The 23,231-nt window shown below is 40.5% G+C and overlaps 2 long non-coding RNA genes across 2 annotated transcripts; one reads left to right on the top strand and one right to left on the bottom strand.

The window, feature by feature from the left end:
• Window positions 1–67: 67 nt before the first annotated feature.
• LOC123091209 (uncharacterized) lies at window positions 68–1,323 on the bottom strand. The gene is made up of 2 exons (XR_006442965.1): window positions 459–1,323; window positions 68–310 (listed from the first exon to the last, which is right to left on the bottom strand). It is a non-coding gene; the product is annotated as an uncharacterized lncRNA (long non-coding RNA).
• A 117-nt stretch (window positions 1,324–1,440) lies between these two features.
• LOC123091210 (uncharacterized) lies at window positions 1,441–4,335 on the top strand. The gene is made up of 2 exons (XR_006442966.1): window positions 1,441–1,971; window positions 3,994–4,335. It is a non-coding gene; the product is annotated as an uncharacterized lncRNA (long non-coding RNA).
• Window positions 4,336–23,231: the final 18,896 nt, after the last annotated feature.

Here is a 23,231-nt window from a genome sequence, read left to right on the forward strand (position 1 = left end):
TGAGACGAGGTGAAGCGTACTGCACTGATTTATCAAAATCATTTTTTTAGTTTATTTGGTTATCACGTGAACAAAGTGAGCTGCTCATCGGGTTTCTTATAGAATGAACCACATAGCTTTTTACAACGAGCTGCATCATGTACTCAACATCTTGTAGGAGATAATCCACAAAAATAAAATGCAATCGAAAACCGCATGCCTTGGACGGACGAACTGCATCACCTTTTTTTGACACATTCTAGAGCAAAGTGAACTTCCAAATTTGGCACTTGAGTACCCAGTAGTTAACTGCACAACACAGCACCGCACACTGCATAACCATTTTTTTTTCAAAACACAAAATAAAAATGAACTGCATTAAAACTTCACTGCAAAATATTTTTCAATATAGCTCCTGCAGTTAAACATCCAGGAGCTGGAATAGCGAGATGATATCGGGAAAGAAGAGAACCACCCACGCGCAAGTGTGCCGTGCCACACCCTGACTCCCGACGCGGCAGAGCCTGGCCTCGCCTCGGACAAAGCAACAGGAGAAGGTGTGGTGCAGCCAGTGCCATGGATATCACAGTAAACTGCAAAACAAAATCCCATGAGCTTCAAAAAAAAATCAAAATGAACTGCAAGCAGTGGGGTACAATGCGGATGAGGGAGGTGCTGGAGCCATGGCACGACGATGGGCGAGATCTTGTGTTGGGGAGGCCAGCCACCAGAGAGGAGGGAGGAAGCAGTGGGAGGAAGGCCCGCGCTCGCCGGTGGTGGAGTCTTCGGGTGTTGGGGCAGGCCCGAGGGAAGAAGGGGAATGGGATCCGGTGGTGGAAGTTCGGTACAGCGCGGATCACGCCGGATCCGGAGCAGTCCACGCAGAGAGAGGTTGAGGACCATGGGGAGGGGCGGGCCATGCAGCGGGGACCAGCGAGCTCGGATCCGGCCGCCGTGGAGGCGGATTTGACCCAGGGTGGCGGCGAGGGCAGGTACACGCGGGGCGGCGCTGGGTCGCTCCCCTGGTGACGCATGGCTGGGTGCGCGGCGGCGCCTGGGAGAAGGCCGCGGGGCGGGTAGAGGAAGGCAGCACTGGGGGGAGGAAGGCTGCGCCGATGAGGAGGCCGCGTCGGGCGGGTGGGCGCAGGGTTGGTGCGCCGGAGGAGGAAGGAGGTGGGGATTGGTGGGAGAGGTTTACGGCGGGGCAGAAGGTGGATCAAGGGGAGGGGAATCGTGGTAGATGAGGGTGGGGTGCGCGAGAGGAGGAGGCAGGTGGGGTTTGGTGGGAAGGTATCGTGGGTGTGGGGACGAGTGGTGGTGGTGTTAGTAGAATAAAAAAGTAATGTGCAGAATAAGACTCTTAAGAATGTTATCATAATAGACCCACCCTATATATAGAAACTCTATTTATAACCTAGGGTGAGGAATAAGTAATTCCTCACCGCAGCCCATCCACCGAGCCAGGATTGCACCGCCCCCTCCCCCTAGGAAACGCATGACCCTTCCAATTCACAAAAAAAAAAAAAACACGCCCCGCTGGTAGTAGCCGGTCAATCTCGACTTTTTTGGCTGCTATCCCTTTTTCCCCCTAATTTGGTGGTGTGACTGCAAGCGGTTCGAGCGACGCGGCGGGTGGTGCGTGCGGCGGATCTGCGGGTGGTGGTGGTCGTGGCCTTGCATCGACCATGGCCGCTTCCTCCTCTCCGTCGGCCACGACGACGCTACTCCACCCAGCGGACTCGGACGATATCATGGTGAGTACTGAGTAGTGCGGCACCAGTTGGAGCGGCAGAGCACACCTGCGCATCGTCACCACCAAGAACACGGCGGGGCAGCAGTCGAGCGGATCCGCTTGCTCTCTGACGTCGTCCACGCCTAGTAGTCCATGCTTGCCACCGCGCACAACTGCCTCGCCACCAAGGACGCGCGTCTGATCCGTCGTCCAGATGCAGTATAGTACGCCATTACCTACGACACCATCAAGAACCACAGGTGCGTGTGCGTCAACCGGCCAACTCGCATAGTGATTACACTCCCCAGTCCCCACGCCTGTCGATGTGCCTGCTGGTATGGTCGGGTCGCCTTGGTCCTCTAGAAAATTTGATCTTGCTCTTCTTGCCTTGATTGTTGGGGGTAGTGATTGTTCATAGCTGTGACTAGCGAATCTTGTGGAAGATTCCTGGTGGTAGTTAGGCCTGTAGATGTGGAGTTTCACTGTTGTTTATCTTGCAGTATATGAAGATTTAGAGATGCCAAATGTAGAGTGTCCGTTGTGTAAGCTCTAAGGCTACTGTTACAACTTACAACAATCTTTGGGATACCAACGTCTGTAGTGGTACTTGTTTCTCGTGGTTGTCATCATAGCTAGCCTCTCCGGATTGGGACAATGGAAGAATTAACCATTGTAGTTGCCTTAATAGTTCAGCTTCAGTTGATTGCAGTTTTGATATTCATATAGCATTTTACTAGCAGAACACGTGGCATTGTTTATTTACTTCTGAGTTTTCATCCAATCCCAGCAGACTAAGTTATCTTTGGTGTCGATACCGTGGATAAAATTATGGAAACTTGTGCTTGATTCTGTGCTAAATTTTCATGTTACCGGCGTGCCAAGAATTAGCCTGCAATTTCACTGTTGTGCAAGTTGTAAAAAAGTACCTACTACACTGTGATTTGGTATGGTGTTTGTCTTTTTTGCGAATGTACCATGATCCAATTAAATTAACTTCGTTTGTCTTTCATGTTTTAACGAATACTAGTGGGTCAGTGACAAGAAAGCTCCAGACTCCTTGAAGTATTTCGGTAGGATAACTGAATAAGATGACAGGGTTCTGCAGTCCCTATCTGTACATTTACTTCGTGAATGTAATACTGCGATTGGCTATGCCTAATATAAGCTATCCTTGCACTAAAAAAATTAGGCCTGTTTTGTGCACCTTAATATAACATTGACATTGAGGTCACTGAAAGCACCTTACTCAACGCGGCCCCGAAATCAGCCGCCAACGGGCATGCAAAGAGAAGGTGACTCGCCAACCCTAGTGGGGCGTGGCAGAGCATGCCACTGTTCCATGCTATAGAATTGAGGTTGTAATAAAAAAAGGTTAATTTGCTTCTGAATCATGCTTTACATTCTTTTGCAACCAATCACTAGCAGTCTTGTGTCAGATGTGTTGCTTGTTGGTTCATGTAGACATGCTAATGAAAGGCTAATAGAAAAAGATAGAAAAAGACAGTGTTTCGGCTTGATTGTCTTGTGTAGACTAAAATTAATGAGTAAAGAAATTTTGATTTTGCTTCGAGATCCTTTCCTTGAGTTTGTTCCAGGCATAATGTTTTGTTCCTATTTTAATTGCAATGAGTGACTTCCAGAGGCAACTATTCCATCTGATGTTGATGTGCAACATCTTGAGTACCTTGATTGGTTATCCTACTGATCCAAATCTATTCACAAGTAGTAGATGGATGCTTTATAATATAAAGCGGGGGGAAACCCTTTATCGTCAAATCTATTATGACAAGTAGTAGATGTAATAATTAGTTCTAGGAGAGTATGCATGTTAAATTTGCTATATTTCATTCTGTAATACAAGCTGTAATTGGTTGATTAACCATGTTCTGGATGCAGATAATTTTGAGATAGGATAATTCTTTCCGTGTGCATATAGGCTTTATGTGAATAATCTCTGTATCTTCAGTTCTCCTATTTGGCTGAGTCCTCTATGATAATTTTGATTTAACTAATTTATCAGTCTTCTCATGAGAGAAGATTTGTACTCCCTCCGTCCAAAAATACTTGTCATTGAAATGAATGTATCTAGATGTATTTTAGTTCAAAATACATTCATTTTCATCCATTTTGATGACAAAGTAATTCCGGACGGATGGAGTATTTGGTTCAGCCAAAAATTCTTACATATATGAGAGATTTATTTACATTTTAGGTAGCTCAGGTACCCTGATAATAGCAGGCTAATATTATGGTGATATTAATACATTGGCAAATTTGAACAGAACACGGTGTCAGGATCTTTGACAGAACAGAGTTTTGCTGACATGGTGTTTGAGGCTATAATTGATGAGGTTTAACCCTGGAGAGCTGCAGGCTGCTTGTCTTCTTTCTGAATCGCGTTCCTGCTATTTTCTCCGGGCTGACCCTGTAAAGAAATGAGGTTTAATCGTGTATTTATGTCGGTAGTGAGGCTATCAGCTTGCTCTTGGAGGCCATGTATAGAGTCCCATCTATGTTTTCTTGCGAGCTGACCCTGTAAATTCCAGTTTTGTGTTTCTTAGAACCGATACTGTAAATTCTTCAGTGTATTTTAATGAAGTTTGGCAAGAATCCCTTTGAGATAACATTATTCTTTTAAAGAATAGGTGTTTCCTTGAAAAAAAAAGAAGCAATGTTGTGTTCATATGATACAAATACGGACTTTTCAGGAATGTAATTCTGAGGCCATTCTACCGCTTGAAATTCCAGTCAAAACTCAATAAAAAACTTTCAAATGGTTGAGGATGCAATTGCAGATACCCCAAATAATATTTCCACTACATCAACGGTCAAATCAATGGTGCCTCGTGAGCAAGTGATAAAAATAGATGGCGAAACGGAAAGAGAAAAACTTAGTATGCATTAGCCTTGATCTGAAGCAGTTGCAAAGAGGAGTCTCGGCCACAATCTGTCTCGTTCTTACTCTGGGAGTGGAAGAAGATATTTAAAGAAATCGACCTGACACGAAAAGGAAAGGGTCATGCGATGTAGCCCGTGCAGAATTATTATGTGCTGCATGCCGAGGTAAATTACCTTGCAAGTCTATTGTTTCTTACGGCAATGGTTCTGGGGCGCAGTGTTATTCTATAAAAAAATGTCAGTAATGCCTCCCTACACATTGTGTAAAATTACAAGACCATCATTTGTATTTTAGTAGCGTAAGATTACCTCACCCACCATTGTTTGCGGTGGAAGATCAGTTTCCCTCCTCCTGGTTTAATCTTACCTCAAGTAACTTATTTCTTACCTGCTAAAGTTTTGGCCGTGGGGTGGGATGAGGTGAGGAATAAGAATTCCTCACCCAGGGTGACGAATAGCGCGACCCTATATATATGTGTGTGTGTGTGTGTGTGTGTGTGTGTGTATATATACATATATATATAGGGAAAATCCATCGTACCACCCGGTGGTAGTTACCCCATATGTCTCATATACTACCAAGTGCCACTATATATACTTATTTATTATTTTAAATATATTCATATACTATATCTAAGATATTTGAAAGCAAGTTAAATGAAAAAATTGCATATGAGCCCATAATTTTTGTTATACTTGTGAAATACGTATATATTTGTACGTAAAAAATGACATACTCAAAACAAGGTATATACAACGTAAAAATTAGTATATATATAACAAAACGCAACTTAGGTAGTATATATACTAATTTTTAGGTAGTATGTACCATTTTTTGAGTATGCTCATTTTTACATATAAATATGTACGTATTTTACAAATATAACAAAAACTATAGGCTCATATGCAATTTTTTCATATAACTTGTTTTGAAATATCTTAGATATAGTATATGAACATATTTAAAATAATAAAATAATATATATAGTACCACGTGGTAGTATATGAGACATGTGGGGTAACTATATATATATATATACGTTTAAAAGAGAACATGAAAACTTTAGGAGATCTGTACGTTTAAAAGATGGAAATTTAGGAATCTGCCATGGGCACATGGCAAAATTTAGGAGATGTGTTCTTTTAAAAAGGGTTCATAACATTATAAATTTATCAACACATGGAAAGAGTCAGTGGCGGAGCTAGACCAAAACCATTGGGGGGGGGGGGGGGGGGGGGGGGGGGGGCGAAACGTAAATGGCAAAGAGCTGGGGGGGGGGGGGCAAAAGGCTAATTTTCACCTCATCTTGGCCCTTCAAAAAAAATTCTGCAGGATTTTCTCCAAAGCTGGGGGGGGCACGGCCCCCCTCGGCCCCAACATAGCTCCGCCGTTGGAAAGAGTTACTAAAATTGTCATGATTGAATCAAATATGCTGCAGCAAGTAATGCACGCATGTTAGTATTGCTGCATCTGCCTAATTGATTTACCAAATGGTTACATGGCGAAAAAAATTGGAGAAGAGAAGCACACATTTTTGGAGAAGAGAAGAGAAGCAGACATGTTAGTAATGCACACATTTTAGGAAAAGAGAAGCGTACAAACCTTGTTCTTGTATGGAGGTTTGGGTATGCTTATATTTTTTACTACAAACATTCTTATATTTTTTACTACAAGGCATACAGAGAGGAGAAGCATACACGACTAGAAGAGGACCTTTTATACAACCAGCTGAGCTGCTCCAATGTACATTCTTAGTACAATAATATGCTTGCCACTATGTGCCTTGCTGGGAAGATCTGATGTTGGAATTGGGACGCTGACAGATAAGTAACAAGGATTCTCGTCTATTCTTCCTCTACTAGAATAGTGGTTCCCTTTTCTGTTCGTTTGTTTCTGGATCAAGAATGCGCAGTTATGATTTTTACTGATATAATGTTCTCCACTCACGCGCTAGGCATTGGGCTGAGCTTGATCAAGAATTCGTCACCTCTAAGCTGCCTCATGTCAGTATCTTTGCCAGCGCTGCCAGCCTCCATCGCTACACGCCACTAGGATATATAGAGCCCACTAGTCGACAGTTCTCGTCTCTAGAGCGGGCCAGGTTGGTATACAAAACACTCACACTCTCCTCTAGTGAAGTCTGAATATTTCTCTGCACCCGTGAAGTCTGAACTGCTCTGCCCTTTGGTTCACATGACTGTACAATGGCGGAGCTTACTGCAACTCAGGGGGGCCGTGCCCCCCTCCCAAGTTGTGCATATTTGCGAAGAAAAGTACTGTGTATTGCCCTCTACAAAATTCAGATTTTATGTTTCCCGCCCACCAGCCAGCTTTGTCAAGCGTTGCCACTTCATCGGATTAATCGACAATCATGTGGAAAGATCCATTGTAGAGGTTTATAAAAGCTATAAATATATGATGTTGAAAGATCCAGTGTAGAGATTCATCAAAAGTATAAATTTATCTAAAACTAAGAAACCACAGCCACACTCATAGATAGCGTGAAAGGAATTAACAAATAATTTGACAGCTGAAATATACCATTAGAACATGACTTGAAAACAAAATTTGGCTGAGTTTTATGACCACCATCAGCCGTAAATGTGTTCTCATCCACTAACTATGATAATGAGTGGGGCGATGTGTTCAGTGCAAGGAATCTGGATCAATAAGCATACCAATCCCTCACAGAATGTAGTAAAAATAAATAAGTGAAATGCAACAATTAGATAGGGAAAGTGAACCTAAATGCCAGGATAGTTCACAAGTAGAAATCAAAATCGTATCTTGGAAAATCTGTGGATCCACCATGGTGCCTATATTTAGAATCAAAAATAAAATAGTTTAAGGACGTCCTCATTAGATAATATAGACGTCACAAAACAAAGCATGATGCACTCAAGCGAAAGACCTTTTTCAATGATGCTTCTAGACCACTACAAGAGACAGGTGAGAAATATCACCAATCAAATGACTACAGATATGGAACAAAGAGTTCCTTATTAGTATGAAAGCAGTTGCTTGTATACAACCGGCTGAGCTGCTTCAATGTACATTCTTAGTACAATAATCTGCTTGCCACTATGTGCCTTGCTGGGAAGCTCTGATGTTGGAATTGGGACGCTGACAGATAAGTAACAAGGATTCTCGTCTATTATTCCTCTACTAGAATAGTGGTTCCCTTTTCTGTTTCATTTGTTTCGGGATCAAGAATGTGCAGTTACGATTTTTCCTGATATAACGTTCTCCACTCACGCGCTGGGCATTGGGCTAAGCTTGATCAGGAATTCGTCACCTCTAAGCTGCCTCATGTCAGTATCTTTGCCAGCGCTGCCAGCCTCCATCGCTACACGCCACTAGGATATATAGAGCCCACTAGTCGGTATCTTGTCTCCAGAGCGGGCCAAGTTGGTATACAAAAACACTCACACTCTCCTCCAGTGAAGTCTGAATGTTTCTCTGCACCCGTGAAGTCTGAACTCCTTTGCCCTCTGGTTCACACGACTGTACAGTGGTGGAGCTTACTGCAACTCAGGTGGGCCGTGCCCCCCTCCCAAGTTGTGCATATTTGTGAGGAATAGTACTGTGTTTTTCCCTCTACAAAATTCAGATTTTATGTTTTGTGCCCCCAGCCAGCTTTGTCAAGCTTTGCCACTTCATTGGATTAATCGACAATCATGTGGAAAGATCTAGTGTAGAGGTTTATCAAAGCTATAAATATATGATGTTGAGAGATCCAGTGTAGAGATTCATCAAAAGTATAATTTTATCTACAACTAAGAAACCACAGCCACACTCATAGATAGCGCGAAAGGAATTAACAAATAGGTTTACAGCTGAAATATACCAGTAGAACACGACTTGGAAACAAAATTTGGCTGAGTTTTATGACCACCATCATCCGTAAATGTGTTCTCATCCATTAACTATGATAATGAGTGGGGTGATGTGTTCAGTGCAAGGAATCTGGATCAGTAAGCATAACATTCCCTCACAGAATGTAGTAAAAATAAATAAGTGAAATGCAACAATTAGATAGGGAAAGTGAACGTAAATGCCAGGATAGTTCACAAGTAGAAATCAAAATTGGTATCTTGGAAAATCTGTGGATCCACCATGGTGCCTATATTTAGAATCAAAAATAAAATAGTTTAAGGATGTCCTCATTAGATAATATAGACGTCACAAAACAAAGCATGATGCACTCGAGCGAAAGACCTTTTTCAATGATGCTTCTAGACCACTACAAGAGACAGGTGAGAAATATCACCAATCAAATGACCATAGATATGGAACGAAGAGTTCCTTATTAGTATGAAAGCAGTTGTTTGTATACAACCAGCTGAGCTGCTCCAATGTACATTCTTAGTATAATAATCTGCTTGCCACTATGTGCCTTGCTGGGAAGCTCTGATGTTGGAATTGGGACACTGACAGATAAGTAACAAGGATTCTCGTCTATTATTCCTCTACTAGAATAGTGGTTCCCTTTTCTATTCGTTTGTTTCTGGATCAAGAATGTGCAGTTACGATTTTTCCTGATATAATGTTCTCCACTCACGCGCTGGGCATTGGGCTAAGCTTGATCAAGAATTCGTCACCTCTAAGCTGCCTCATGTCAGTATCTTCGCCAGTGCTGCCAGCCTCCATCGCTACACGCCACTAGGATATATAGAGCCCACTAGTCGGTATCTTGTCTCCAGAGCGGGCCAGGTTGGTATATAAAAACACTCACACTCTCCTCTAGTGAAGTCTGAATGTTTCTCTGCACCCGTGAAGTTTGAACTCCTCTGCCTTCGGTTCACACGACTGTACAGTGGCGGAGCTTAGTGAAGGAAATATGCCCTAGAGGCAATAATAAAGTTATTATTTATTTCCTTATTTCATGATAAATGTTTATTATTCATGCTAGAATTGTATTAACCGGAAACATAATACATGTGTGAATACATAGACAAATATGGTGTCACTAGTATGCCTCTACTTGACTAGCTCGTTAATCCAAGATGGTTAAGTTTCCTAACCATAGACATGAGTTGTCATTTGATTAACGTGATCACATCATTAGAAGAATGATGTGATTGACTTGACCCATTCCGTTAGCTTAGCACTTGATCATTTAGTATGTTGCTATTGCTTTCTTCATGACTTATACATGTTCCTATGACTATGAGATTATGCAACTCCCGTTTACCAGAGGAACACTTTGTGTGCTACCAAACTTCACAACATAACTGGGTGATTATAAAGGAGCTCTACAGGTGTCTCCGAAGGTACATGTAGGGTTGGCGTATTTTGAGATTAGGATTTGTCACTCCGATTGTCGGAGAGGTATCTCTGGGCCCTCTCGGTAATGCACATCACTATAAGCCTTGCAAGCAATGTAGCTAATGAGTTAGTTACGGAATGATGAATTACGTAACGAGTAAAGAGACTTGCTGGTAACGAGATTGAACTAGGTATTGAGATACCGACGATCGAATCTCGGGCAAGTAACATACCGATGACAAAGGGAACAACGTATGTTGTTATGCAGTCTGACCGGTAAAGATCTTCGTAGAATGTGTGGGAGCCAATATGAGCATCCAGGTTCCGCTATTGGTTATTGACCGGAGACGTGTCTCGGTCATGTCTACATAGTTCTCGAACCCGTAGGGTCCGCACGCTTAAGGTTTCGATGATAGTTATATTATGAGTTTATGAGTTTTGAAGTACCGAAGATTTTCGGAGTCCCGGATGAGATCAGGGACATGACGAGGAGTCTCGAAATGATCGAGATGTAAAGATAGATATATTGGACGACTATATTCGGACTTCGGAAAGGTTTCGAGTGATTCGGATATTTTTCGGAGTACCAGAGAGTTACGGGAATTCACCGGGGAGTATATGGGCCTTATTGGGCCATACGGGAATAGAGGAGAGAGGCCAAAAGGAAGGAGGCCTGCGCCTCCCCCCTGGTCCGATATGGACAAGGGGTGCGACCCCCTTTTCCTTCTCCCTCTCCTCCTCTTTCCTTCTCTCCTACTCCAACAAGGGAAGGAGGAGTCCTACTCCCGGTGGGAGTAGGACTCCCTCCTTGGCGCGCCCCCTCCTAGGCCGGCCGCCTCCCCCCTTGCTCCTTTATATACGGGGGCAGGGGGCACCCCATAGACACAATAATTGATCCCTTGGATCTCTTAGCCGTGTGCGGTGCCCCCCTTCACCATAGTCCACCTCGATAATATCGTAGTGGTGCTTAGGCGAAGCCCTGCGACGGTAGAACATCAAGATCGTCACCATGCCGTCGTGCTAACGGAACTCTCCCTCGACACTCGGCTGGATCGGAGTTCGAGGGACGTCATCAAGCTGAACGCGTGCTAGAACTCGGAGGTGCCGTAGGTTCGGTGCTTGATCGGTCGGGCCGTGAAGACGTACGACTACATCAACCGCGTTGTTCTAACGCTTCCGCTTTCGGTCTACGAGGGTACATGAACACACTCTCCCCTCTCGTTGCTATGCATCACCATGATCTTGCGTGTGCGTATGATTTTTTTTAAATTACTACGTTCCCCAACAGTGGCATTCGAGCCTGGTTTTATGGGTAGATGATATATGTACGAGTAGAACACAAGTGAGTTGTGGGCGATACAAGTCATATTGCTTACCAGCATGTCATACTTTGGTTCGGTGGTATTGTTAGATGAAGCGGCCCGGACCGACATTACGCGTACACTTACGCGAGACTGGTTTTACTGCCGTGCTTGGCACACAGGTGACTAGCGGGTGTCAGTTTCTCCAACTTTAGTTGAACCGAGTGTGGCTACGCCCGGTCCTTGCGAAGGTTAAAACAACACTAACTTGACAAACTATCGTTGTGGTTTTGATGCGTAGGTAAGAACGGTTCTTGCTCAGCCCGTAGCAGCCATGTAAAATTTGCAACAACAAAGTAGAGGACGTCTAACTTGTTTTTGCAAGGCATGTTGTGATGTGATATGGTCAAGACGTGATGCTATATTTTATTGTATGAGATGATCATGTTTTGTAACCGAAGTTATCGTCAACTGGCAGGAGCCATATGGTTGTCGCTTTATTGTATGAAATGCAAACGCCCTGTAATTGCTTTACTTTCTCACTAAGCGGTAGCAATAGTCGTAGAATCAATAGATGGCGTAACGACAACGATGCTACGATGGAGATCAAAGTGTCGCGCCGGTGACGATGGTGATCACGACGGTGCTTCGGAGATGGAGATCACAAGCACAAGATGATGATGGCCATATCATATCACTTATATTGATTGCATGTGATGTTTATCCTTTATGCATCTTATCTTGCTTTGTTTGACGGTATCATTTTAAGATGATCTCTCACTAATTATCAAGAAGTGTTCTCCCTAAGTATGCACCGTCGCGAAAGTTCTTCGTGCTAAGACACCACGTGATGATCGGGTGTGATAGGATCTACGTTCAAATACAACGGGTGCAAAACAGTTGCACACGCGGAATACTCAGGTTAAACTTGACAAGCCTAGCATATACAGATATGGCCTCGGAACACGGAGACCGAAAGGTCGAGCGTGAATCATATAGTAGATATGATCAACATAGTGATGTTCACCATTGAAAACTACTCAATCTCACGTGATGATCGGACATGGTTTAGTTGATTTGGATCACGTGATCACTTAGATGACTGTCTAAGTGGGAGTTCTTAAGTAACATGATTAATTGAACTTAAATTTATCATCAACTTAGTCCCGGTAGTATTTTGCAAATTTTGTTGTAGATCAATAGCTTGCGTTGTTGCTTTCATATGTTTATTTTGATATGTTCCTAGAGAAAATTGTGTTGAAAGATGTTAGTAGCAATGATGCAGATTGGATCCGTGATCTGAGGATTATCCTCATTGCTGCATAGAAGAATTATGTCCTTAATGCACCGCTAGGTGATAGACCTATTGCAGGAGCAGATGCAGATATTATGAACGTCTGACTAGCTCAATATGATGACTACTTGATAGTTTAGTGCACCATGCTTAACGGCTTAGAATCGGGACTTCAAAGACGTTTTGAACGTCATGGACCATATGAGATGTTCCAGGAATTGAAGTTAATATTTCAAGCAAATACCCGAGTTGAGAGATATGAAGTCTCCAACAAGTTATATGGCTAAAAGATGGAGGAGAATCGCTCAACTAGTGAGCATGTGCTCAGATTGTCTGGGTACTACAATCGCTTGAATCAAGTGGGAGTTAATCTTCCAGATAAGATAGTGATTGATAGAGTTCTCTAGTCACCATCACCAAGTTAGTAGAACTTTGTGATGAACTATAGTATGCAAGGGATGACGAAAACGATTCCCGAGCTCTTCGTGATGTTGAAATCGACGAAGGTAGAAATCAAGAAAGAGCATCAAGTGTTGATGATTGACAAGACCACTAGTTTCAAAAAAGGGCAAAGGGGAAGAAAGGGAACTTCAAGTAGAATGGCAAGCAAGTTGTCACTCCCGCGAAGAAGCCCAAAGCTGAACCAAAGCCTGAAACTGAGTGCTTACACTGCAAAGGAAATGGTCACTGGAAACGGAAATACCCTGAATATTTGGTGGATAAGAAGGATGGCAGAGTGAACAAGGGTATATTTGATATACAGGTTATTGATGTGTACCTTACTAGTGTTTATAGTAGCCCCTAAGTATTTGATACTTGTTTGGTTGCTAAAAATTAGTGTCTCGAAACAGGAGTTATAGAATAAACAGAGACTAGCTGAGGGTGAAGTGACGATGTGTATTGGAAGTGGTTCCAAGATTGATATGATCATCATCGCACACTCCCTATACTTTCGGGATTAGTGTTAAATCTAAATAAATGTTATTTGGCGTTTGCGTTGAGCATGAATATATTTGATCATGTTTATTGCGATACGGTTATTCATTTAAAGTTAAAGAATAATTGTTATTCTGTTTACATGAATAAAACCTTCGATGGTCATACACCCAATGAAAATAGTTTGTTGGATCTCGATTGTAGTAATACACATATTCATAATATTGATGCCAAAAGATGCAAAGTTGATAATAATAGTGCAACTTATTTGTGGCACTGCCGTTTGGGTCATATCGGTATAAAGCGCATGAAGAAACTCCATAAAGATGGACTTTTGGAATCACTTGGTTATGAATCATTTAATGCTTGTGAACCGTGCCTTTTGGACAAGATGACTAAAACTCCGTTCTCCGGAACAATGGAACGAGCTACTGACTTGTTGGAAATAATACATACCGATGTATGCGATCCAATGAGTGTTGATGCTCGTGGCAAGTATCGTTATTTTCTGACCTTCACAGATGATTTGAGCAGATATGCGTATATCTACTTGATGAAACATAAGTCTAAAATAGTTGAAAAGTTCAAAGAATTTCAGAGTGAAGTGGAAAAATCATCGTAACAAGAAAATAAAGTTTCTATGATCTGATCGTAGAGAAGAATATTTGAGTTACGAGTTTGGCCTTCATTTAAAACAATGTGGAATAGTTTCACAGCTCACGCCACATGGAACACCACAGCATAATGGTGTGACCGAACGTCGTAACCGCACTTTATTGGATATGGTGCGATCTATGATCTTACCGATTTACCACTATAGTTTTGGGGTTATGCATTAGAGACAGCTGCATTCACTTTAAAAAAAGGGGGCACCATCTAAATCCGTTGAGACGACACCGTATGAACTATGGTTTAGCAATAAACCTAAGCTGTCGTTTCTTAAAATTTGGAGTTGCGATGCTAATGTGAAAAATGTTTCAACCTGATAAGCTCGAACACAAATCGAAGAAGGGCGTCTTCATAGAATACCCAAAGGAAACTGTTGGGTACACCTTCTATCACAGATCCGAAGGCAAAACATTCGTTGCTAAGAATGGATCCTTTCTAGAGAAGGAGTTTCTCTCGAAAGAAGTGAGTGGGAGGAAAGTAGAGCTTGATAAGGTTATTGTACCTTCTCCCGAATTGGAAAGTAGTTCATCACAGAAATCAGTTCCAGTGATTCCTACGCCAATTAGAGAGGAAGCTAATGATGATGATCATGAAACTTCAGATCAAGTTACTACAAAACCTCGTTGGTTTTTTAGAGTATGGTCTGCACCAGTGTGGTACGGTAATCCTATTCTGGAAGTCATGTTACTAGACCATGATAAACCTACGAACTATGAGGAAGAGAAGATGAGCCCAGATTCCGCGAAATGGCTTGAGGCCATGAAATCTAAGATGGGATCCATGTATGAGAACAAAGTGTGGACTTTGATTGACTTGCCCGATGATCGGCAAGCCATAGAAAATAAATGGATCTTCAAGAGGAAGACAGACGCTGATAGTAGTGTTACTATCTACAAAGCTCGACTTCTCGCAAAAGTATTTTCGACAAGTTCAAGGTGTTGAATACAATGAGATTTCCTCACTCGTATCGATGCTTAACAGTCTGTCTGAATCATGTTAGCAATTGCCACATTTTTTGAAATCTGACAAATGGATGTCAAAACTGCATTCCTTAATGGATTTATTAATGAAGCGTTGTATATGATGCAACCAGAAGATTTTGTCAATCCTAAAGGTGCAAACAAAATGTGCAAGCTCCAGCGATCCATCTATGGACTGGTGCAAGCATCTCGGAGTTGGAATATATGATTTGATGAGTTGATCAAAGCATATGGTTTTATACGGACTTGCGGTGAAGCCTGTATTTACAAGAAAATTAGTGGAAGCACTACAGCCTTTCTAATAAATATATGTGAGTGACATATTGTTGATCAAAAATGATATAGAATTTTCTAGAAAGCATAAAGGAGTGTTTAAAAGGATTTCTTCAAAGAAAGACCCCATTAAAGCTACTTACATATTAAGCATCAAGATCTATTGAGATAGATCAAGACGCTTGATAAGATTTTCAATGAGTACATACCTTGACAAGATTTTGAAATAGTTCAAAACGAAACAGTCAAAGGAGTTCTTGTCTGTGTTGCAAGGTGTGAAGTTGAGTAAGACTCAAAACCCGACTATGGCAGAAAATAGAAAGAGAATGAAAAGTCATTCCCTATGCCTCAGTCAAAGGTTCTATAAAGTATGCTATGTTGTGTACCAGACCTATTGTATACCTTGCTCTGAGTTTGGCAAGGGAGTACAATTTTGATCTAAGAGTAGATCACTGGACGGCGGTCAAGAATATCCTTAGTGAGGACTAAGGAAATATTTCTCGATAATGGAAGTGATAAAAGAGCTCGTCATAAAAAGTTACAACGATGCAAGCTTTTAAACCAATCCAGATGACTCTAAGTCTCAATCTGTATACATATTGAAAGTGGGAGCAATTAGCTAGAGTAGCTCCGTACAGAGCATTGTGGACATAAAATATTTGCAAAATACATACGGCTCTGAATATGACAGACCCGTCGACTAAACTTCTCTCACAAGCAAAACATGATCATACCTTAGTACTCTTTGGGTGTTAATCACATAGCGATGTGAACTAAATTGTTGACTCTAGTAAACCCTTTGGGTGTTGATCACATGACGATGTGAACTATGGTATTAATCACATACAGATGTGAATATTGGTGTTAAATCACATGGCGATGTAAACTAGATTATTGACTCTAGTGCAAGTGGGAGACTGAAGAAAATATGCCCTAGAGGCAATAATAAAGTTATTATTTATTTCCTTATTTCATGATAAATGTTTATTATTCATGCTAGAATTGTATTAACCGGAAACATAATACATGTGTGAATACATAAACAAACATAGTGTCACTAGTATGCCTCTACTTGACTAGCTCGTTAATCAAAGATGGTTAAGTTTCCTAACCATAGACATGAGTTGTCATTTGATTAACGTGATCACAACATTAGAAGAATGATGTGATTGACTTGACCCATTCCTTTAGCTTAGCACTTGATCGTTTAGTATGTTGCTATTGCTTTATTCATGACTTATACATGTTCCTATGACTATGATATTATGCAACTCCCTTTTACCGGAGGAACACTTTGTGTGCTACCAAACGTCACAACGTAAGTGAGTGATTATAAAGGAGCTCTACAGGTGTCTCCGATGGTACATGTTGGGTTGGCGTATTTCGAGATTAGGATTTGTCACTCCGATTGTCGGAGAGGTATCTCTGAGCCCTCTCGGTAATGCACATTACTATAAGCCTTGCAAGCAATGTAGCCAATGAGTTAGTTACGGAATGATGCATTATGTAACGAGTAAAGAGACTTGCCGGTAAGGAGATTGAACTAGGTATTGAGATACCGACGATCGAATCTCGGGCAAGTAACATACCGATGACAAAGGGAACAACGTATGTTGTTATGTGGTCTGACCAATAAAGATCTTCGTAGAATATGTGGGAGCCAATATGAGCATCCAGGTTCCGCTATTGGTTATTGACCGGAGACGTGTCTCGGTCATGTCTACATAGTTCTCGAAACCGTAGGGTCCGCACGTTTAAGGTTTTGATGACAGTTATATTATGAGTTTATGAGTTTTGATGTACCGAAGGAGTTCGGAGTCCCGGATGAGATCAGGGACATGACGAGGAGTCTCGAAATGATCGAGACATAAAGATCGATATATTGGACGACTATATTCGGACTTCGGAAAGGTTCCGAGTGATTCAGGTATTTTTTGGAGTACCGAAGAGTTACGGGAATTCTCCGGGGAGTATATGAGCCTTATTGGGCCATACGGGAATAGAGGAGGGAGGCCAAAAGGAAGGAGGCCTGCGCCCCCCCTCTTGTCCGAATTGGACAAGGGGTGCATCCCCCTTTTCCTTCTCCCTCTCCTCCTCTTTCCTTCTCTCCTACTCCAACAAGGGAAGGAGGAGTCCTACTCCCGGTGGGAGTAGGACCCCCCTTGGCGCGCCCCCTCCTAGGCCGGCCGCCTCCCCCCTTGCTCCTTTATATACGGGGGCAGGGGGCACTCCATAGACACAACAATTGATCCCTTGGATCTCTTAGCCGTGTGCGGTGCCCCCCTTCACCATAGTCGACCTCGATAATATCATAGCGGTGCTTTGGCGAAGCCCTACGACGGTAGAACATCAATATCGTCACCACATCGTCGTGCTGACAGAACTCTCCCTCGACACTCGGCTGGATCGGAGTTCGAGGGACGTCATCGAGCTGAACGTGTGCTAGAACTCAGAGGTGTCGTAGTTTCGGTGCTTGATCGGTCGGGCCGTGAAACGTACGACTACATCAACCGCATTGTTCTAACGCTTCCGCTTTCGGTCTACGAGGGTACGTGGACACACTCTCCCCTCTCGTTGCTATGCATCACCACGATCTTGCATGTGCGTAGGATTTTTTTTGAAATTACTACGTTCCCCAACACTTAGTGCAACTCAGGGGGGCCGTGCCCCCCTCCCAAGTTGTGCACATTTGTGAAGAATAGTACTGTGTTTTTCCCTCTACAAAATTCAGATTTGATGTTTTGCGCCCCCAGCCAGCTTTGTCAAGCTTTGCCACTGCATCAGATTAATGGACAATCATGTGGAAAGATCCAGTGTAGAGGTTTATCAAAACTATAAATTTATAATGTTGAAAGATCCAGTGTAGAGATTCATCAAAAGTGTAAATTTATCTACAACTAAGAAACTGTAGCCACACTCATAGATAGCGCAAAAGGAATTAACAAATAATTTGGCAGCTGAAATGTACCAGTAGAACATGACTTGGAAACAAAATTTGGCTGAGTTTTATGACCACCATCAGTCGTAGATGTGTTCTCATCCACTAACTATGATAATGAGTGGGGTGATGTGTTCAGTGCAAGGAATTTGGATCAGTAAGCATACCATTCCCTAAAAAATGTAGAAAAATAAATAAGTGAAATGTAGGGAAAGTGAACCTGAATGCCAGGATAGTTCACAGGTAGAAATCAAAATCGGTATCTTGGAAAATCTATGGATCCACCATGGTGCCTATATTTAGAATCAAAAATAAAATGGTTTAAGTACATCCTCATTAGATAATATAGAAGTCACAAAACAAAGCATGATGCACTCGAGCGAAAGACCTTTTTCAATTATGCTCCTAGAACACTACAATAGACAGGTGAGAAATATCACCAATCAAATGACCGCAGGTATGGAACGAAGAGTTCCTTATTAGTATGAAAGCAGTTGCTTGTATACAACCAGCTGAGCTGCTCCAATGTACATTCTTAGTACAATAATTTGCTAGCCACTATGTGCCCTGTTGGGAAGCTCTGATATTGGAATCGGGACGCTGACAGATAAGTAACAAGGAATCTCGTCCATTATTCCTCTACCAGATAGTGGTTCCCTTTTCTGTTCGTTTGTTTCTGGATCAAGAATTCGCAGTTATGAATTTTCCTGATATAATGTTCTGCACTCATGCGCTAGGCATTGGACCGAGCTTGATCAAGAATTTGTCTCCTCTAAGCTGCATCATGTCAGTATCTTTGCTAGCGCTGCCAGCCCCCATCGCTGCACGCCATTAGGATATATAGAGCCCACCAGTAGGTAGTTCTCGTCTCGAGAGTGGGCCAAGTTGGTACACAAAAACACTCACACTCTCCTCCAGTGAAGTCTGAATGTTTCTCTGCACTAGTGAAGTCTGAACTCCTCTGCCCTCCGGTTCGCACGACTGTATAGTGGCGGAGCTTAGTGCAACTCGGGGGGGGGGGGGGGGGGGGGCGTGCCCCCCTTCCCAAGTTGTGCACATTTGTGAAGAATAGTACTGTGTTTTTCCTCTATAATATTCAGATTTGATGTTTTGCGCCCCCCAAGCCAGCTTTGTCAAGCTTTGCCACTGCGACTGTAATAAATTTCAACGAATGGATTTGTTAATTCCCGTATATGTGAGAATTAGTCAGTACTATGTTTCATCTATTATTAATAATAAAGTTGTCCACCACAAAAGATCTACAAAATCTGTGCAAAATATGTTCTCTTGCGTCGCTTGATCATTGTGTCCCGGGCGCTCATATGCCTCGCCTTCAGCGAGACAAGAGCAAGTATATCTGAAGACGAGCTCCATATTGGACTCGCCCATCGAGCCGCTGGCCACAGGCGATATTCTCATTTTTTAGGTTTTGTGTTTTCGTTTTTTGGTTGTCTTTCACTTTATTTATAATACCAGATTTCTATATTACAAAAAATAATATACATAAAACATTTCAAAAATTGTTAATCAAGCATTTAAAAAATGTTTAATGTGTATAGAAATAATGTTCCTCATCTATACAAAATAAACAAGGTGAAATGCGTATAGAAAAAATGTAGATCATGTATTTATAAGTTGTTAATCTAAGAAATTTGAAAACAACATTGACCAAGTGTTCGAAAAATGTTAAACTTGTATTAAATTTAAAAGTGTATAGAAAATATGTTGACCATGTACCCAAAACATGTTAAATTCGTATTGAAAAATGTTAAATGTGTATAGAGAAAATATTGGACATATATTAAAAAATGTTAAACTGTTCTTTCAAAAATGCTAATCAAGCATTTGAAAAATGTTGATCAATTATTTAAAAAATGTAAATTGAGTATTTAAACAATGTTAAATCTGTATATAAAAAATGTTGACCATGTATTACAAAAATGTTGATTTTTCATAATGTATATAAAAATGTTAATCAAGCATTTGAAAATATGTTGAACAAGTATTTGAAAAGTGTTAATCAAGCATTTTTTTGTAAATCTCTATATAAAAATGTTGACCATTTATTAAAAAAAAAGAACTTGATCATGTATATAAAAAATGGAAATCAAGAATTTGAAAATGTTGAACAAGTATTTGATCAATATTAATCAAGCATTTAAAAATGTTAAATGTATATATAAAAAATATTTATCATGTATTAAAAATGACAATTTTTTTGTCATGTACATAAAATGTTAATAAAACATTTGAGAAAAATGTTGAATACGAATTTTAAAAATGTAATCAAGCATTAAAAAATTATTAGATGTGTAAAAATTGTTGATCATGTATTTAATTTTCTGAAAGTATTTATAAAAAATTAAGCGCGTATTAGAAAAATGTATTAGATATATACCAAAAATATGTAGAAAACTATGAAACCCGAGGGAGAAGAAAAGAAAACAGATGAAAAACAAGAAAGCAACAAACATAATTGAATAAAGATCAAGAGAAAGGAAAGAAAAGAAAAACGCTATTGAAAACTCAGAAAGAAACAAAGAAAACAAAGAAATAATAAAAAACCAATAAAAACAGAGAATGAAACGAAGAAAAACCATATAAAAGAACAACGAAAAAAAGAACCCGAAAAGCATGTGTAAACCCGGGTCATTTTGTTCAAGTAGGTCCCGCCCTTGTAGTCTAACACGAAATCGATGAGTACTTAGTGACTAGCAGCACCTGACTCTAACCAAGAGGATCAAAAAAAAAAAGAGGATCAGGGATCGAATCCCGCTCGTTCCCCTTTTCACTCGTTTATTCTTTTAGAACGTCGATTACTCCCGACCGTCCGGTCTAGGAGCACCCTATATCGAATGCTTTGTTCGGGACGAGAGGTGCATCGATCGAACAACTCGTTCGGGAGGAGAACGCCCCAGCGTGAACGCCTTGATGTCTAATACAAGAAAATAAGACTATTTGATCCTTTTAGTACTGCATATAACATATATTATATGCTGAGAATAAATCATCTAAAAAACTTGAATAAGAATTCTAAAATATATAGGAAAAACCACGAACTTGAATTTTTTTAAATTTTCTAAAAAAATTATCGAGTTTGAAAACGTTCATCCATTATGGAAAAAACTTCATCAAATTTGAAAAAGTTCAACCATTTTGAAAAAAAAGGTTCATCGAATTGAAAAAACTATCGATTGTGGAAAGAAGTTCATCAATTTTGAAAAAGTTTAATGATTTTAAAAAAGGTCATCAACTTTTAAAAAGTTCATTGATTTGAAAAAAGTTCATCAAATTTGAAAAAGTTAGTGAATTTACGAACAATTCACAACTTTTATGAAAGAAATCATGAACTTTAAAAAAGATAATAAAATGGGAAAAGAAAGAGGAATAGAAAAGACCAGTGAAAATCGACCAAAACAAAAACTGAAAAGGGGAAACCGTAGCGTTTTTGTGAATTATTGAAGAATATGAAAGAAGTATAAACGTCACAAGATATAAGGTGTCCCGGTAGTTGCCACTGTTTGCTCTATGCATAGCGTCTCGAGTTTGAATCATGAGCTGCGCGTTTTTTAGAATTTTAGCAGAAGAAAAGTGTGTAAATGGGGCGGCCCATGGCTGAGGGTGGGGTGTGTGCCGGTTGGCGAGCTTGCCTATAAAGGGAAGTTAAGGCACCATATAGGAAACACCACGTTTTTGCCATCCAGCGCACACCCCTTGTTCGATATGGCCTGGCCCATTAACTTCTTTTTTCCCTAAGCTCAGAAAAGGTGTGGCCGACATTACTATTTGGTGCTTCAGGTGCCGGTTAAAGGCCTTTTTTTTGCCATCTGGAGACCTTTCTTCAAAATAAATAAAATCTTTTCAAATTCCCAATTTTCAAAATCCATGATTTTTTTAAATTCCTTATCTTTTTTCTAATATCTGACCTTGTTTTTCAAAATCAATGAAGTTTTTTGAAAATTGATAAAACTCATTTCAAATTTGTGAACTTTTTCAAAAAGAGATGAATCTTTTTTTTCAAATCCGTGAAGCATTTGGAATACTTAAGAAAACCTTAATTTTTGCACCTATTGTTCAACCACCTGATTGGAACCTACAATTTAAAATTATGTGCGATACTAGTGATTATGTCGTTGATACTGTTCTAGGACAAAGAGTTGATAAGAAATTGATTGTTACCCATTATGCTAGTAAAACTCTAGACAGTGTTCAAAGAAATTATGCTACCACTAAAAAAAAGAATTTTTAGCAGTTGTGTTTGCTTGTGATAAGTTCAGATCTTATATTGTTGATTCCAAAGTAATTTTTCATACCGATCATACTACTATTAAATATCTTATGGAAAAGAAAGATGTCAAACTTAGACTTATTAGATGAGTTCTCTTCCTAAAAGAATTTGATTTGCATATTATTGATAGAAAAGGTGCCGAGAACCCCGTAGCAGATAACTTGTCTAGATTAGAAAACGTTCTTGATGACCCACTACCTATTGATAATAGATTTCCTAATGAATAATTAGCTATCATAAATGCTTCTCATAGTGCTCCATGGTATGCTGATTATGCTAATTATATTGTTTCTAAATTTATATCACCTAGTTTCACATACCAACAAAAGAAAAAGTTTTTCTATGATTTAAGAATTACTTCTGGGAAGACCCACAACTTTATAAAGGAGCAGATGGTGTTATTAGACATTGTGTACCTGAGCATGAACAAAAACAAATCCTACGCAAGTGTGATATGTCTCCAACGTATCTATAATTTTTAATTGTTCCATGCTATTATATTATCTGTTCTGGATGTTTTATATGCATTAATATGCTATTTAATATTATTTTTGGACTAACCTATTAACCTAGAGCCCAGTGCCAGTTTCTATTTTTTCCTTGTTTTTGAGTTTCGCAGAAAAGGAATATCAAACGGAGTCCAAATGGAATAAAACTTTCGCGATGATTTTTCT

The sequence above is a fragment of the Triticum aestivum genome, chromosome 4B (genome assembly GCF_018294505.1).
Source record: "Triticum aestivum cultivar Chinese Spring chromosome 4B, IWGSC CS RefSeq v2.1, whole genome shotgun sequence".
In the NCBI taxonomy this organism is placed as follows: domain Eukaryota; kingdom Viridiplantae; phylum Streptophyta; class Magnoliopsida; order Poales; family Poaceae; genus Triticum; species Triticum aestivum.